The sequence below is a fragment of the Schistocerca serialis genome, chromosome 4 (assembly GCF_023864345.2).
Source record: "Schistocerca serialis cubense isolate TAMUIC-IGC-003099 chromosome 4, iqSchSeri2.2, whole genome shotgun sequence".
Taxonomy (NCBI): Eukaryota; Metazoa; Arthropoda; class Insecta; order Orthoptera; family Acrididae; genus Schistocerca; species Schistocerca serialis.
The window spans coordinates 939,536,781-939,554,355 of NC_064641.1; positions in this window are offsets into that span (position 1 = coordinate 939,536,781).

Genomic DNA, 17,575 nt, shown 5'->3' on the forward strand with positions numbered 1-17,575 from the left:
GCAACCTACATCGTTCTGAACCTGTCTAGTGTATTCATCTTTTGGTCTCCCTGTACGATTTTTGCCCTCCACGCTGCCCTCCAATTCTAAATTGGTGATTCCTTGATGCCTCAGAACACGTCCTACCAACCGATCCCTTCTTCTAGTCTAGTTGTGCCACAAATTCCTCTTCTCCCCAATTCTAATCAATACCTCCTCATTAGTTACGAGATCTACCCATCTCATTTTCAGCATTTTTCTGTTGCACCAAATTCCGAATGCTTCTATTCTCTTCTTGTCTAAACTATTTATCGTCCATGTTTCACTTCCATACACGGCTACATTCCATACAAATACTTTCAGAAAAGACTTCCTGACACTTTAATCTACACTCGATTTTAACAAATTTCTCTTCTTCAGAAATGTCTCCTTGCTATTGTCAGTCTACATTTTATATCGTATCTACTTCGACCATCATCAGTTGTTTTGCCTCCCAAATAGCAAATCTCATCTATTACTTCGAGTGTCTCATTTCCTAATCTAATTCACTCAGCATCACCTGATTTAATTTACTACATTCTATTATCCTCGTTTTGCTTTTGTTGATGTTCATCTTATATCCTCCTTGAAGACACTGCCCATTCTGTGAAGCAGCTCTTCCAGGTCCTTTGCTGTCTCTGACAGAATTACAATGTCATCGGCAAACCTCAAAGTTTTATTCCTTCTCCAAGGATATTACTTCCTACTCCACATTTTTCTTTTGTTTTCTTTACTGCTTGCTCAATATACAGATTCAATAACATCGGGGATAGACTACAACCCTGTCTCACTTCCGTCTCAACTACTGTTTCCCTTTCGTGCCCTCGACTATTGTAACTGCCATTTGGTTTATGTACAAATTGCAAATTGCCTTTCGTTTCCTACATTTTACCCATGCCACACTCAGAATTTGAAAGGGAACGTTTTAGTCAGCATAGTCGAAAGCTTTCTCTAAGTTTACAAACGCTAGAAACGTAGGTTTGCCTTTCCTTAATCTATCTTCTAAGATAAGTCGTAGGGTCAGTATTGCCTCACGTGTTCCAACATTTCTATGGAATCCAAACTGATCTTCCCTGAGGTCAGCTTCTACCGGTTATTCCATTCGTGTGCAAAGAATTTGTGTTAGTATTTTGCAGCCGTGCCTTATTAAACTGACAGTTCAGTAATTTTCACATCTGTCAACACCTGCTTTCTTTGGGACTGGAATTATTATATTCTTCTTGAAGTCTGAGGGTTTCGCCTGCCTCATACATCTTGCTCACCTGCTGGTAGAGCTTTGTCAGGGCTGGCTCTCCCAAGGCTATCAGTAGTTCTAAGGGAATGTTGTCTACTCCAGGGCCTTGTTTCGACTTAGGTCTTTCAGTGCTCTGTCAGACTCCTCACGCAGTATCGAATCTCCCATTTAATCTTCATCTACATCCTCTTCCATTTCCATAATATTATCTTCAAGAACATCGCCCTGGTATAGACCCTCTATATACTCCTTCCACCTTTCTGCTTTCCCTTCTTTGCTTAGAACTGGTTTTCCATCTGAGCTCTTGAAATTCATACAAGTGGTTCTCCTTTCTCCAAAGGTCTCTTTAATTTTCCTCTAGGCAGTATCTATCTTACCCCTAGTTGGATGTGCCTCTACATCCTTACATTTGTCCTCTAGCCATCCCTGCTTAGCCATTTTGCACTTCCTGTCGATCTCGTTTTTGAGACGTTTGTATACCTGTTTGCCTGCTTCATTTACTGCATTTTTATATTTTCTCCTTTCATCAATTAAGTTCAATATTTCTTCTATTACCCAAGGATTTCTAGCAGCCCTCGTCTTTTTACCTACTTGATCCTCTGCTGTATTCACCATTTCATCTCTCAAAGCTACCCATTCTTCTTCTACTGTATTTCTTTCCGCCGTTCTTGTCAGTCGTTCCCTAATGCTCTCTCTGAAACTCTCTACAAGCTCTGGTTCTTTCAGTTTATCCAGGCCCAACTCCTAAACTCCTTCCTTTTTGCAGTTTGTTCAGTTTTAGTCTACAGTTCATAACCAATACATTGTGGTCAGAGCCCACATCTGCTCCTGGAATGTCTTACAATTTAAAACTGGTTCCTAAATCTCTGTCTTAACATTATATACGAGTGTTGGAACTTATTTAGTGGCAACTATTTATTCACAACCGATACAAGAGAGTTACATGTTTGCACCTGTTACTGTCCTTCAAAGCAGTTACCAGCGCTGTGTAGAGCTCGCTGCTAGCGATGTGGAGGCGTAGTACACCGTTGGCAGAGCCTGTTCTGTTGATGGTGCGAATGGTGCGGTCTAAAGTTATGGTGATTCTCGTGTACTACTGTGATGGTGTTATCCTAACGCATTACGTTCCTCCACGGCAGACCGTCAATGCACAGTATTACTGTTCGTTTTTGGAGCATCACCTGCGACCATCTTTGCGAATGAAGCGGCGACACTTTCTGCCCACCCATCATTTTGCACGACAATGCGCGGGCACCAAGCTGTGGCTGCTCTGTTCGGTCGATGGGACGGAGAAGTACTGTACCATCCACCAAACTCCCAGGACTTAAGTCGTTGTGACTTTGATTTGATTCCCAAAATGAAGCAACCACTTTGTGGCATTCCCTTCAGAACTATTCCAGAGATTCGACAGGCAGTAGACCACTCCATTCGCACCATCAACAGAACAGGCTCCGCTAACGGTATACTATGCCTTCCACATCGTTGGCAAGGGGTTCTACACAGCGCTGGTGACTACTTTGAAGGACAATAACAGGTGCAAACATGTAACTCTTTTGTATCGGTTGTGAATAAGTAGTTGCCGCTGTTTAAGTTCCAACCCTCGTCATTTATCTGAAACTTCCAGTGTCTCCAGGCCTCTTCCATGTATACAACCTTCTATCATGATTCTTAAACCAAGTGTTGGCTATGAGTAAGTGATGCTCTGTGCAAAATTCCACCAGGCGGCTTCCTCTCTCACTACTTACCCCCCTTCCACATTCACCTACTACTTTTCCTTCTCTTCCTTTTCCTACTGTTTTCCAGTCCCCAATTACTATTAAATTTTCGTCTCCCCTCACTATCTGAATGGTTTCTTTTATCTCATCATACATTTCTTCAATCTCTTCGTCACCTGCGGAGCTAGTTGGTATATAAAGCTGTGCTGTTGTGGTAGGCGTGGGTCTGGTTTCTATCTTCGCTACAATAATGCGTTCACTATGCTGTTCGTAGTAGCTTACCCGCGTTCCTATTTTTGTACTCATTATTAAACATACTCCTGCATTACCCCTATTTGATTTTGTATTTATAACCCTGTATTAATCTGACCAAAAGTCTTGTTTCTCCCCCAACGAACTTCACTAATTCCCACTATAACTGACTTTAACATATCCGTCTCCCCTTTTAAATTTTCTAACCTACCTGCCCGATTAAGGGATCCGACATTCCACGCTCCGATCTGTAGAACGACAGTTTTCTTTCTCCTGATAACGACATCCTCTTGAGTAGTCCCCGCCCGGAGATCAGAATGGGGGACTATTTTACCTCCGGAATACTTTACCCAAGAGGACACCATCATCATTTAACCATACAGTAAAGCTGCATGCCTTCGGGAAAAATTACGGCTGTAGTTTCCCCTTGCTTTCAGCCGTTCGCAGTACCACCACAGCAAGGCCGTTTTGGTTAGTGTTACAAGGCCAGATGAATCAATCATCCAGACTGTTGCCCCTGCAACTACTGAAAAGGCTGCTGCCCCTCATCAGGAACCACACGTTTGTCTGGCCTCTCAACAGATACCCCTCCGTTGTGGTTGCACCTACGGTACGGCTATCTGTATCGCTGAGGCACGCAAGCCTCCCAACCGATGGCAAGGTCCACGGATCATGGGGGTCGCCACAGACTACTTAATTCAAAAGATATTGTTGGTATGTTCTTGGATTTCAAAAAATCTTTTGATTCTGTTGACAGAGAAACTATAGATCAAATAATTCGAGAATTCGGCGTATAGTCTAAACTGGCAAACCTAATCCGCAAAACATTTAAAGATACCTTCTGTAACGTAAAATTTATTGGAGAAATTTCACCGTCTTTCAATATAAAAACAGGCGTACGCCAATGTGACGGCCTGTCCCCAATTACTATTAATTGTGTGTTAGAGAAAATAGTAACTATTTGGAAGGTAAAACTTATTGAACTCAGCATCTCACCTGTAAGGTTAGGAAGAGGAAGCATTTGTAGATGATTTTGTTATACTTTCCAAAAATGTGGGATCTACTATAACACAAGTAAATCTCTTGGAAGAAATATCCAGCAGAGCCAGCTTAAGAATTTCTGCAGAAAAAACAAATTTTCTATCAAATGTTATAGATGCTCCAAAATTTCTCAAAACAGATATTGGCCAAATAGAGAGGGTAAGAAGTATCTAGGTGAGATAATGCAACAAAATGCTTTGAAAACCTCTGCAATAGAGGAAGGGTTGCATAACATGGGGAAAGCGTGTAGTATCACCAAAGACATCTACAATAAAAAGTGTCTATCCAAAAATGCAAGAATAAGGCATTACAACACAGTAGTCAAGCCAGAATGCCTATATGCAACCGAATGCCTGGCATTAAACTCTAATTTAGATAATTTAGAAGTACCAGAAAGGCGAATTACAAGGAAAATATTAGGACCACAAAACGCAGCAAAAGGTTGGAAATTGTGAAGTAATGCTGGAATATACCAATACATAGAATATGTTTCAAACGTAATGAGAAAAAGAAGATTGGTGTTTTTTGGACATCTGTTTCGAATGCAAGACAGTAGATTATCTAATAAGATTTTCGGAAGCCCACAGCAAGCTGGGTCGACGAAGTGAAACAGGATTTAGAAAGGAACAATATGAAAGTGGAAGATATAAAAGCGTTTTGGGAAAATGTACTGTAAATGAAAGGATTCTGAGGTAGAGTAGCTAAAAAGATTGGTTCGAAAGGATCTGAAGACAGAAAGAAGAAACATAGTGAGCAGATGAAGGCATACTGGGAGAAAAAAAGAGAACAAGGAACGAAGAATTGAAATTGGAATGTAATCGCCGGATGGCCTATTCGCACTAATAATAATAATAATAATAAGAAGAAGAAGAATGCCTGACCCGTTGTTCGCAGCAGACGCCTGAGTGCTTCTTGAAGGCAAAACGCCTGTTGTTGAACAAATGTGTATACTGATACTACGTGAAATTGTAGTCAATCGAAACACACTTAAAATAAACATTTTACTCACAATGACTGACGACATGCCAGCCACAAAATTAATACTTTTCTTAACGAAACGTAGTTTTGCACTTTACTTAACTACGTGTTCAAATGGTTTACCATCGCCTGCACGCTTGCAACCGCCGTTCGAGAGAAAGATGAACAGCTAACACTAGACTGGTTGTTACGTCGTTGCGTTCCTGGGGGATGCGACGGCGCACACCGTCTGGTGTGACTGGGGCTTCGTCGCAGGCTGCACCTTTCAGTGCTGCCCTTAGAAATGAGTAATGGAGAGTAGTCAAATGGCGGCACGTGGCCGGCCGCTGTACTGTAGTACTGCGTCCTGTCCGACGGTCAGGAGACATCTCACCCGTATTTGCGATGCACCACGGGGAGACCGAGCTGAGCTGGGCAGCCGTCGTGTCGGAACCACGTACGGTGCCTCTTATCCGGTGGTCCGTCTTCCAAAAAAACAGATGGCATGTTCGTAAGAAAGGGTGCTTACGTCTTTCCATTTAACACCCCTGCGATGACAGAAGAACTCACAATGGAGTTTCCCATGGTGCTGCACCAAACGTTTACGCTCCACGGTCGTCGCTGCTTTCCGTGACGAAGCCAGCGTGGATTTTCAGCTGGCCAGTAGCGCACTTTACGTAAATTTTCATTACTGTCATTCGTAAACGATGCGTCGTCGGTAAAGGGCACACGTTGGAAAATCGCAGTGTCGCGTCCCAGGCGCTGCAGAGCAAAGCGACAAAGTTCTGTACTACGTTCCAATCACGTCCTCTGGGCGCCCGATTCGGTTACAGATGACGAGGTTGGTGTGGTGTCACCGCCAGACACCACACTTGCTAGGTGGTCTGCTTAAATCGGCCGCGGTCCATTTAGTACATGTCGGACCCGCGTGTCGCCACTGTGTGATCGCAGACCTAGCGCCACCACAAGGCAGGTCTCAATATACGATAGAGCACTCACCCCAGTTGTACGGACGACATTGCTAGCGACAATACGGACAAAGCCTTCCTCTCATTTGCCGAGAGTCAGTTAGAATAGCCTTCTGCTAAGTCCATGGCTACGACCTAGCAAGGCGCCAATTGTAACAGTGCATGTATCTTACGAGTCGCATTTGTATAGTCAAGAGAGATGTATCACAAGGAGTCATTAAAGTTAAGTATAAAGCAGCCACGTACTTTTCTTGCTACCATTCTATAGTTATCCTGTTCCAGAATTCACGCCCGTCTGCGTTAGATAGCGTGCCTATCGGCCCCCTCAAAATAACACTGTGTCGGCACTTCTGTCGACACATCATTTGGCGACGAGGATGGGATATGTTCAAAGTGTTTGCCAGAAAAAGCTCAGTTCAGACAATCACAACCATTCCAGGCCCTTTGCTTCGCGCCGGAATCGAACCAAGAACACTCAGGCTCGTGAACCTTCGCCCATGGTTATTCATGTCGTTAATTCCACTTCGTCCAGTGACACTTTCCCTAACAGTGCCTGTGTTCGTCCCACAAAAACTGTGCGTCGACGTCGCCGGAAATCACGTCAATTAGCAAGTGATTCTGTACCAGTGTCTGTTCAAATTGCACGAGACAGTCGCTCTTGTCGTCAGCAGGACATTAAACTTTTTGTAGATTTGGACTTTAATGGCAAGGTCATACCATTCCAGCTCGATACCGGAGCTGCAGTTTCATTGCTCAATCACGACACGTACAAACAACTGGGCAAACGTCCGTTGCGTTCCGCAAATGTTAAGCTAACCACATATTCCAGACAGAAAATTCCTGTGTTAGGACAGTGCAGCCTTCTTGCAACATACAAGGGACAAACGAAACTTGTGTCATTTTCCGTTCTTCGTTCTTCTACTGCAGTGAACTTGTTTGGTTTTAGACTTATTTCAGTTGTTTAACATGTCTATTGTAAATCAGGTCCTATCAGTGAATCAAACTGTGCCTTCAGACAGTGTTTCTCGTCTATGTGACGAATTTGCAGACATTTTTGCACCGGGCATAGGTTGCGCTAAAAACTATGAAGCACATTTGGAACTGAAAGTAAACGCGCAACCGAAATTTTTCAGAGCGCGCAATGTTCCCCACGCATTGCGTGATGAGGTCGCAAGAACGTTAAACGATCTCGAATCACAGGGTGTAATTGAACGTGTGCAAGCTTCTCTCTGGGCCTCACCCTTAGTAATTTTGCCAAAACCTTCCGGAAAATTGAGACTTTGCGTGGACTTCAAGGCCACGGTGAATCCACAACTAGTGACTGCTACTTATCCCTTGCCCCGCCCGGAAGATCTTTTTGCTAAACTGTGCCCGGGAAAATATTTTTCAAAGTTGGACCTGGCCGATGCGTACTTGCAAATACCGGTGGACGACGAATCCCAGCGCGTATTGGTGGTTAACACGCATCTTGGGTTGTACAGGTTCAAACGACTGCCGTTCGGGTGTGCATCCGCCCCTGCATTGTTTCAGCAATATTTACAAACTATTTGTGCGTCGGTCCCTACTGCAGCAAACTATCTGGACGATATAGTGATCTCCGGACAGACAGAAGAAGATCATCTTGCGAACCTACGAACATTATTTCAGGTCTTGCGACAAAATGGTCTTCGCTTGAGGAAGGACAAATGTGTGTTTTTTGCTCGTGACTTACCATACCTGGGACATGTCATTAATGCCCAAGGCATACATCCGAGTCCAGAGCACCTCCGTGCCATACAAGAATTGCCTTCACCGCAGAATGTGAAACAGCTACAGAGTGTGTTGGGTAAAATTAACTATTATCATAAATATGTGCGCAATGCCTCTTCCATTTCAGCTCCGCTTCATCGCTTACGCCGTAAAGGTGTTCCGTTCGTCTGGACGACGGAATGCGAACGCGCCTTTCGCCAGTTGAAATCGGCGTTGCTTTCTAATACTTGCCTCACGCCTTTCGATCCCCAGAAACCCCTTTTGTTGATGGTAGATGCATCGGATTTCGGGATCGGTGCTGTGCTTGCGCACAAAGTTGGCTCCCATGATCGCCCTATTGCCTTTGCGTCCAAATTGCTCTCGTCTGCGCAAAGAAATTACTCACAGATAGAGAAAGAAGCTTTGGCTCTCGTATTTGGTGTTACTAAGTTCCATGATTTCTTGTATGGTCGTCACTTTACCATCATCACAGACCACAAACCTTTGACATCGCTTTTTCATCCGACCAAGCCTGTACCTCCACGTACAGCGCAGAAATTCATTCGCTGGTCTATTTTCCTCTCGCAGTACCGCTACGATATCTTGTATCGGTCCACTGCTAAGCACGGAAACGCCGATGCGTTGTCCCGTTTGCCTGTTGCTGAGGATAAAGCATTCGATTCTTCCGAACTTGCTTGCATGTTCATTGATTCGGAAACCGATGAAGTGGTCGAATCGTTTCCGATTGATTTTCGTCGTGTAGCTACAGCCATAGCTGCTGACCCTGTCCTTGCTACTTTTTTTCGTTTTCTTGCTACGCAATGGCCTTTGTCAAAGTCTCGGATCGAGGATCCGTTGGTTCGCCGATTTTTTGCTCACAGGGAGAGACTTTTTGTTCGACGTGGTGTTTTGTTGTTGCGTTCTGATAATGATCCGTCCAGAGTCGTGGTCCCACGTTCGTTACAGTCCTCTGTTTTACGGCTTCTTCACCACGGACATTGGGGTATAGTGCGAACGAAACAACTTGCTCGTCAGCACTGTACTTGGTTCGGAATCGATGCTGCGATTACGAATATGTGTTCTTCTCGCATGGCGTGTGCCGAACAACAATCCGCACCGCCGCGGAAAGTCTTTGCATGGCCAAAAGCCACTTCCCCTTGGCAACGCATGCACACTGATTTTGCTGGTCCATTCTGGAATGCTCGATGGTTGGTTCTGGTCGATGCCTTCAGTAATTTTCCTTTTGTTGTCCGGATGTCTTCCACGACGTCCTCCGCCACCATCCAAGCGTTGTCTGCTATCTTTTGCATTGAAGGTCTTTCGCAGACTATTGTTTCCGACAATGGCCCACAATTCATGTCCGCAGAATTTCGGTCATTCTGCCAGGCCAATGGTATTCAACATCTGACATCCGCGCCGTTTCCGCCTCAGTCAAACGGTGCCGCTGAACGATTGGTACGGACTTTAAAGTCACAGATGTTGAAATTGAAAGAGTCGCATTCTCGGGAGGCCGCATTGTTGCTCTTTTTGTCGTCGTATCGCTCTCAGCCCCGAGATGGTCACTCGCCGGCTGAGTTGCTCCACGATCGTCCTCATCGAACCCTGATGTCTTTGCTGCATCCGCCGCATCAGGTTCCTGTGCAGCGGCAGACTCCTGCTTTTGCTCCAGGCGACGTTGTATTCTATCGCAACTATCGCGGTTCACGGCGTTGGCTCGCAGGGCGCATTCTTCGCTGCCTCGGCCGCGCGATGTATTTGGTTTTGGGGGCCTCTGGTGAGGTGTGTCGGCATCTCAATCAGCTGCGCCTCTGTCGTCGCATGGGTTCTGCCGCTCCCCGTCTGCTTTCAGCGACGGTGCCGTCCGGTCAGCGCCCTGGGGACCCATCTACTGGCTCGCCTCATCCCCAGGTGTTACCGACGATGCCTTCCATTTTGCCCCATGGCGACGCGCCGACGCAGCCGCCGCCGCCGCCGCCGCCGCCGCCTGTTCCGCTGCCGGCGCCGCCCGCATTCGAAGCTTCGCTGCAGCCGCCGAGCGCCTCCCTGGGTCACGCGCCGCCGATCGCTTCCCGTGACCAGCCGTCCTCCGCCATGGACCTCTTGCCCGCTCCGGACCACATGACGTCATCGCGCGTCGGGTACCCCGACGCAATGGAGGTCGACCCTACGGCCCCTCCTGTCTCATTACGGGCGCATACACCGCATGTTGACGTGCACCCTGGACTAGGTCTTCAGGCGTTTCCTAGATCCCCTCGGACCAAATGGCCGGGTGCGGGTGGCACAGCCTCGCCTGTTGTTAGGCTCCCCACCTCATCGCATACGTCAACATGGGGTCCTCCCCACGGCGGGCGGCAGCCTTATCCCACGACCGTTCCCGATTTGCGGGGGAGGAATGTGGTGTCACCGCCAGACACCACACTTGCTAGGTGGTAGCTTAAATCGGCCGCGGTCCATTTAGTACATGTCGGACCCGCGTGTCGCCACTGTGTGATCGCAGACCTAGCGCCACCACAAGGCAGGTCTCGATATACGATAGAGCACTCGCCCCAGTTGTACGGACGACATTGCTAGCGACAATACAGACAAAGCCTTCCTCTCATTTGCCGAGAGTCAGTTAGAATAGCCTTCAGCTAAGTCCATGGCTACGACCTAGCAAGGCGCCAATTGTAACAGTGCATGTATCTTACGAGTCGCATTTGTATAGTCAAGAGAGATGTATCACAAGGAGTCATTAAAGATAAGTATAAAGCAGCTACGTACTTTTCTTGCTACCATTCTATAGTTATCCTGTTCCAGTATTCACGCCCGTCTGCGTTAGATAGCGTGCTTATCGGCCCCCTCAAAATAACACTGTGTCGGCACTTCTGTCGACACATCATTTGGCGAAGAGGATGGGAAATGTTCAAAGTGTTTGCCAGAAAAAGCTCAGTTCAGACAATCACAACCATTCCAGGCCCTTTGCTTCGCGCCGGAATCGAACCAAGAACACTCAGGCTCGTGGACCTTCGCCCATGGACATTCATGTCGTTAATTCCACTTCGTCCAGTGACACTTTCTCAAACAGTGCCTGTGTTCGTCCCACAAAAACTGTGCGTCGACGTCGCCGGAAATCACGTCAATTAGCAAGTGATTCTGTGCCAGTGTCTGTTCAAATTGCACGAGACAGTCGCTCTTGTCGTCAGCAGGACATTAAACTTTTTGTAGATTTGGACTTTAATGGCAAGGTCATACCATTCCAGCTCGATACCGGAGCTGCAGTTTCATTGCTCAATCACGACACGTACAAACAACTGGGCAAACGTCCGTTGCGTTCCGCAAATGTTAAGCTAACCACATATTCCGGACAGAAAATTCCAGTGTTAGGACAGTGCAGCCTTCTTGCAACATACAAGGGACAAACGAAACTTGTGTCATTTTCCGGTCTTCGTTCTTCTACTGCAGTGAACTTGTTTGGTTTAGACTTATTTCAGTTGTTTAACATGTCTATTGTAAATCAGGTCCTATCAGTGAATCAAACTGTGCCTTCAGACAGTGTTTCTCGTCTATGTGACGAATTTGCAGACATTTTTGCACCGGGCATAGGTTGCGCTAAAAACTATGAAGCACATTTGGAACTGAAAGTAAACGCGCAACCGAAATTTTTCAGAGCGCGCAATGTTCCCCACGCATTGCGTGATGAGGTCGCAAGAACGTTAAACGATCTCGAATCACAGGGTGTAATTGAACGTGTGCAAGCTTCTCTCTGGGCCTCACCCTTAGTAATTTTGCCAAAACCTTCCGGAAAATTGAGACTTTGCGTGGACTTCAAGGCCACGGTGAATCCACAACTAGTGACTGCTACTTATCCCTTGCCCCGCCCGGAAGATCTTTTTGCTAAACTGTGCCCGGGAAAATATCTTTCAAAGTTGGACCTGGCTGAGGCGTACTTGGAAATACCGGTGGACGACGAATCCCAGCGCGTATTGGTGGTTAACACGCATCTTGGGTTGTACAGGTTCAAACGACTGCCGTTCGGGTGTGCATCCGCCCCTGCATTGTTTCAGCAATATTTACAAACTATTTGTGCGTCGGTCCCTACTGCAGCAAACTATCTGGACGATATAGTGATCTCCGGACAGACAGAAGAAGATCATCTTGCGAACCTACGAACATTATTTCAGGTCTTGCGACAAAATGGTCTTCGCTTGAGGAAGGACAAATGTGTGTTTTTTGCTCGTGACTTACCATACCTGGGACATGTGTACATAGGCAGACAACTATACAGACCATCACACAGTAATTTCAAACTACATCAGGATCCCCTGCAAGTACTATTACAGCGAGGAGGGAGGTGAGAAAACTTGGATTTCATGGTCGAGCGGCTGCTCATAAGCCACACATCACGCCGGTAAATGCCAAACGCCGCCTTGCTTGGTGTAAGGAGCGGAAACATTGGACTATTGAACAGTGAAAAAACTTTGTGTGGAATGACGAATGACGGTACACAATGTGGCGATCCGATGGCTGGGTGTGAGTGTGCTGAATGCCCAGTGAACGTCATCTGCCAACATCTGTAGTGCCAACAGTAAAATTCAAAGGCGGTGGTGTTTTTCATGGAGGGGGCTTGCACCCCTTCTTGTTTTGCGTGGCACTATTACAGCACATGCCTACATTGATGTTTTAAGCTCCTTCTTGCTCGCCACTGTTGAAGAGCAATTCGAGGATGGCGATTGCATCTTTCAACACGGTCGAGCATCTGTTCATAATGCACGGCCTGTGGCGGAGTGGTTACACGACAACATCCCTGTAATGGACTAGCCTGCACAGAGTCCTGACCTGAATCAAACAGAACACCTTTGGAATATTTAAGAACGCCGACTTCGTTCCAGGCCTCATCGACCAGGCATCGATATCTCTCCTCAGTGCAGCACTCCGCGAAGAATGGGCGGCCACTCCCGAAGAAACCTTCCAGCACCTGACTGAATGTATGCCTGCGAGAGTGGAAGCTGTCATCAAGGGTAAGGGTGGGCCAACACCATATTGAATTCCAGCATTACCGGTGTAGGGCGCCACGTACTTGTAAGTCATTTTCATCCGGGTGTCCGGACACTTTTCATCACACAACGTACCTGCGTGCGAGGAGACTTAAAGCGGAAGTGGCCTGCCGACAGACGACACAGTTCCTGCTGGTCCAGCAGTGCAGGCGAGTAAACAGTGGAAATGCTTACACGACCACGCTGTCTAGGACGAGAGTGTTTAAACGCAATAGCCGAGTCTGGCCGATTTCCTTATCAGTCTTAGAATATTTCTTGGATTATTTTGCGAAAAGTTTCAGCTTCAAAATTAATAGTCATTATATCATTGTACTCGTCTCTTCAAGCGCTTTCGAATGCTGCTAAAAAAGTATATAATCGTATTTAAAAAATCTTTCACTCACCAGAATAACTGCCCGCAAACCACTGCCCACCGTCAGGGGAACAGAGTCCACAAATGTATGCCCCATAACACTAGATGTAAGCAAACCCGTAACCCATGTACGGTCGTGTGTTTATTATCACGGCTGTCATACAAAGTGCTCAAAACGTTGATCTCGACCATTGCTCTTAAATGATTTTCGAGAAACAGTACTGCACGTTGAGTTACATGTGGAGTTAGTGGCAGCATAGGCCCGTGTTACAAGGCATTTCGTGTCTTTGGGAGTCATCGGTGTTTCCTAATGGAACACTTGTTTTAATTTTCGCCGCGTATGAAGACATGGTAGTGTTAAGTTTGGCGAGTGAGCAGACCATTTCGCGTTTCCTGAACGACCGTTCCAGTGCCCTCCAAGTGTTCTCTCCAGAGGCTCTGCCGTAACGCGTGCGGAACGAGAGTGACGTCAGCCACTGACTGCCTTACAGTCATGGAAATAAATATTCATACAGTAGGTGGTGACAAACTAGGATGGTGTGTTGCGATAGTAAATCACCCACAGCGCCGATACGAATAAGTACGATGATGTAGCGTCAGATAACCATGTTCTTGGTAATGAAGCTTCTCGTATGCCATAAATCTATTCTGGGAAAATAAACAAACGGCTGACGCAGCCCCGGAGTGAATGCCACACTTGTGTAGTCGTGTGGCAGCCGTGAAGCAACAGCACGTCGGACTTGGGTACCGTGGAAAAGCAGAATGGCCGCAATGGGAAGGAAACGACCATTGAGGAAGGAAACATCGTTGTCTCCCAATATCTTCAACACAAGTCGTATGCCGTAATTGCGAACATCATAGGACGAAGCCAGAACGACTGTGCAATCTATCATTAAGCGATATAAGGACAGACATGTAGTAATAAACAGTGAACGACACGGTCGTCCACAGAAGCTTACAACAAGAGAGACCAGAATTCTACTAAGAATTATCAAGAAAAATCCGAAAACGACAGCGTCGGCACTATCCGCATATGTACGTGACTACTTCCGAAAGGACATCATTCCAAGGGCAGTACGTACCATTCTCAATCGTTCCGGCATCAGAGCCAGGTTCCCGAGACGAAAGCCCTATATCAGCAAAAAGAACAGGAAGTGGCGAATGGAATTCGTGAAACAGCATTTATCCAAGACAGAAGACTTCTGAAATATTGTATTGCTTAGTAATGAAAGCAAATTTAATATCGTGCACAATTATGGTAGGGTCTTGGTCTGGAGAAGACCGAATACAGACCTCGACCGAAACAACATTTAACCCACAGTGAAGCACGGAGGTGGTGGAGTGATGGGCTGTATGCCAGCCTCCAGAGTCGGAAAGTTAGTGTTTGTGGAAGGTACCATGGGCAGATTTGTGTATATAAACATTCTCGAACAGAACTTACAACAGAGTGTTGACGCCTTGGGTCTTCCTAGGAATTATTACTTCCAGTAGGACAATGATCCCAAACATACGGCGCAAATTGTCCCGCTGTGGTTGCTCTACAACACTCCACACACTCTTAAAACACCAGTTCAGAGTCCGGACCTGAATCCCATCGAACACTTGTGGAGTGAGTTGGAAACACGAGTGAGAAAACACGACATCCGTAGTAAGGCCTCTTTGAAAGAGGCTCTCCTTCGAGAATGGAAAGGTATCGCGTCGGAAACTACAAGAAAATTGGTCAATTCCATGCCACGGAGGTTGCGAGAAGTAATACATCGGAAGGGTATGCATACGAAGTATTAAACATGTTCTGGCTTTGTTAGAAGTCTCATTTTCTGTTGGTGTGTCAATACCTAATTTCCAGCGCAGTAGAGAACTTGGCGGACGTTTTTGTATTTTGTTTTGTAAAGGCTTGTTCATTCTCGTTCTATATACCAGCATAGCTGCATTGGCGACTGGCCATTGTGTTCAGTGATATCCAATTAGTGTTTTTGGTTTCGTATTGTCAATAAAGGCAGTTTACTTTTCCACGCTCCAGTGTGTGAATACTTATTTCCATACTGTATATTCGGACGAAGTCGATGATGTCGAGTAGACGCGGAGCCGTTGTAAGGAAGGTCTGTCACGGTTCGGAGCCTGGGAAAGTGCTTGTCGCAGTCCTTCTTTCTTTGTCAATAATATGCCAGGTTTACTAAAGCACCGTTCGCTAGGTGCGTTTGTTACTGGAACACATAAAATGTGCTTTGTAACTGCAACCATCCCTGGCAGATATTTTTCACATCTGTTCGCCGACTTCAAGATGTGATCTTCATCTCTGACGTGTATTAAACTATAGAGGTATTCTTCATCCGCAGCGTGGAATCTGTTGTCCCAGTTCTTGAAACGATCTCTTTCTCTCCCTCTCTCTCTCTCTCTCTCTCTCTCTTTCTCTACGTGTCGATGACACTGTACTTTCCGGTTGTATGTTAATAACCAACAGAGAGGAAAGTGATATAAAACTATTTAAAGATACACCCGCTACAAAGGTATTTCACTTGGATAAAGTGTTGTGCGAACTTTCGTCTGGCTATAGTACAATATGCACCAGCTGTACATGAACGATTACTGTTGATAGTAATTACAACCTTCTTACTTAGAAAACTCACGGCTCTATTTTTAATCACTTGTTCCACTTATTAAAAAACACATTCCTGTTAGCATATATTAACTTTGCTAGTTAATCACAAATCCAACCTCTCTCATATGATGATGAAACAGTACTTGTAGCTGCACCAATGTAACTCACCTCACTTATATTGATTGACGCAGCAGGTTGTTGTCAAACTAAAGCAGAACTACTTAGATTGTAGGTTCGTTTCAGCTATCTACTTCATCTGTGTCGTCTTTAAATGGTTTCAGAAAATCCACAGCTCATTATTATGATCCTGTAACCCGTGAGATGAATTGTTTTCCGTCATTACAACAGCAACTTCCTTGTATCGAGTGTTAACGCCCTAGCATAGTGTATAAGTTGTTCCAGTGTGTACTGACCTCTTGTTCCGAATATTATTCCAAGATAAGGAGAGAGCACTTTTCTTCTTGTACCGCACAACAGATTTTGCAATATTTATTGTTGCTGCAATCTTCGGGGAGTCATTTAACAAGAAGCTTCATCGAAAGTGTTAATACAATGAACACCACGTTTTTTTTTCACTTGGTAATAAAAGGGTCGCAGATGAAAAATTATGCAACATGTCCGGCGAAATGTTCCAGTCAGCCATACTCACTCTTCGTCCTTTTTTAACATTTACACTCATCTTCTTCATTTTGCAAATTAAACAATATTCACAAGGTTCCAATACGCATTTATGTTAAGTGCTGTAAACGTCAAACAACGGATCTGGTTTTGTGAATCAGTCCACATATCAATTCCTTCAGCACATGTTTTTTTTTAAAGAACTTCCTAAATTTTAGAAGGCCTTGTGCTGTTTCAACATGTATCAACCTGTTATTTGACATGTCTGTTTATGGTAGGGCGACGTAGCATGACATCTGAAACGCTTACTTCTCCATAATGTGCCTCTAATTCGTCATGTCGGCCGCGGTGGCAGAGCGGTTCTAGGCGCTCCTGTCAGGAACCGCGCGACTGCTACGGTCGCAGGTTCGAATCCTGCCTCGGGCATGGATGTGTGTGATGTCCTTAGGTTTGTTAGGTAAAAGTAGTTCTAAGTTCTAGGAGACTAATGACCACAGATTTTAAGTCCCATAGTGCTCAGAGCCATTTGAGCCATAATTCGTCATGGCCTAGTTCTAGGAAACCTTCACCATAAACAGCATCAACAGTTTTCCTGTCTTTGGCACATACTGCGAGACATTTACTGTTACAATTTGTTTTATTATTTCCTGTGCTCCTGAAAGAGCTGTACCAGTATGGGCGTCCTTATAACTGGACTTAAATTTACTCCTACAGCCAGCAGAAACATATTCCATAGTTCGCTTTCTAGACCCTCCTCTTTCTACAGTGTCTATGCACTGGTCTCGGTCTTACTGTCCTTACCTAGGACTCGTTGAAGGCTTCTATGGCCGGCCAAAGTGCTCGTGTACGTAGGCTACCCAGTTAGGCTCGACGCGTCTCGCATTTTGCGATCGCTTACTCGGTCACGCAGGTCTCCCTCTACTGCCGTGTATCTCTGGAAATGTGTTCGTCGAATCTGCGACACGCTGAATCGCTGTGGTATTGCGTTCAAAATATGTACCAACGTGCTGGTAATTAAGTGGCCCTAACGCACGTGCGTGGGCTTCAATGAATGTAAAAG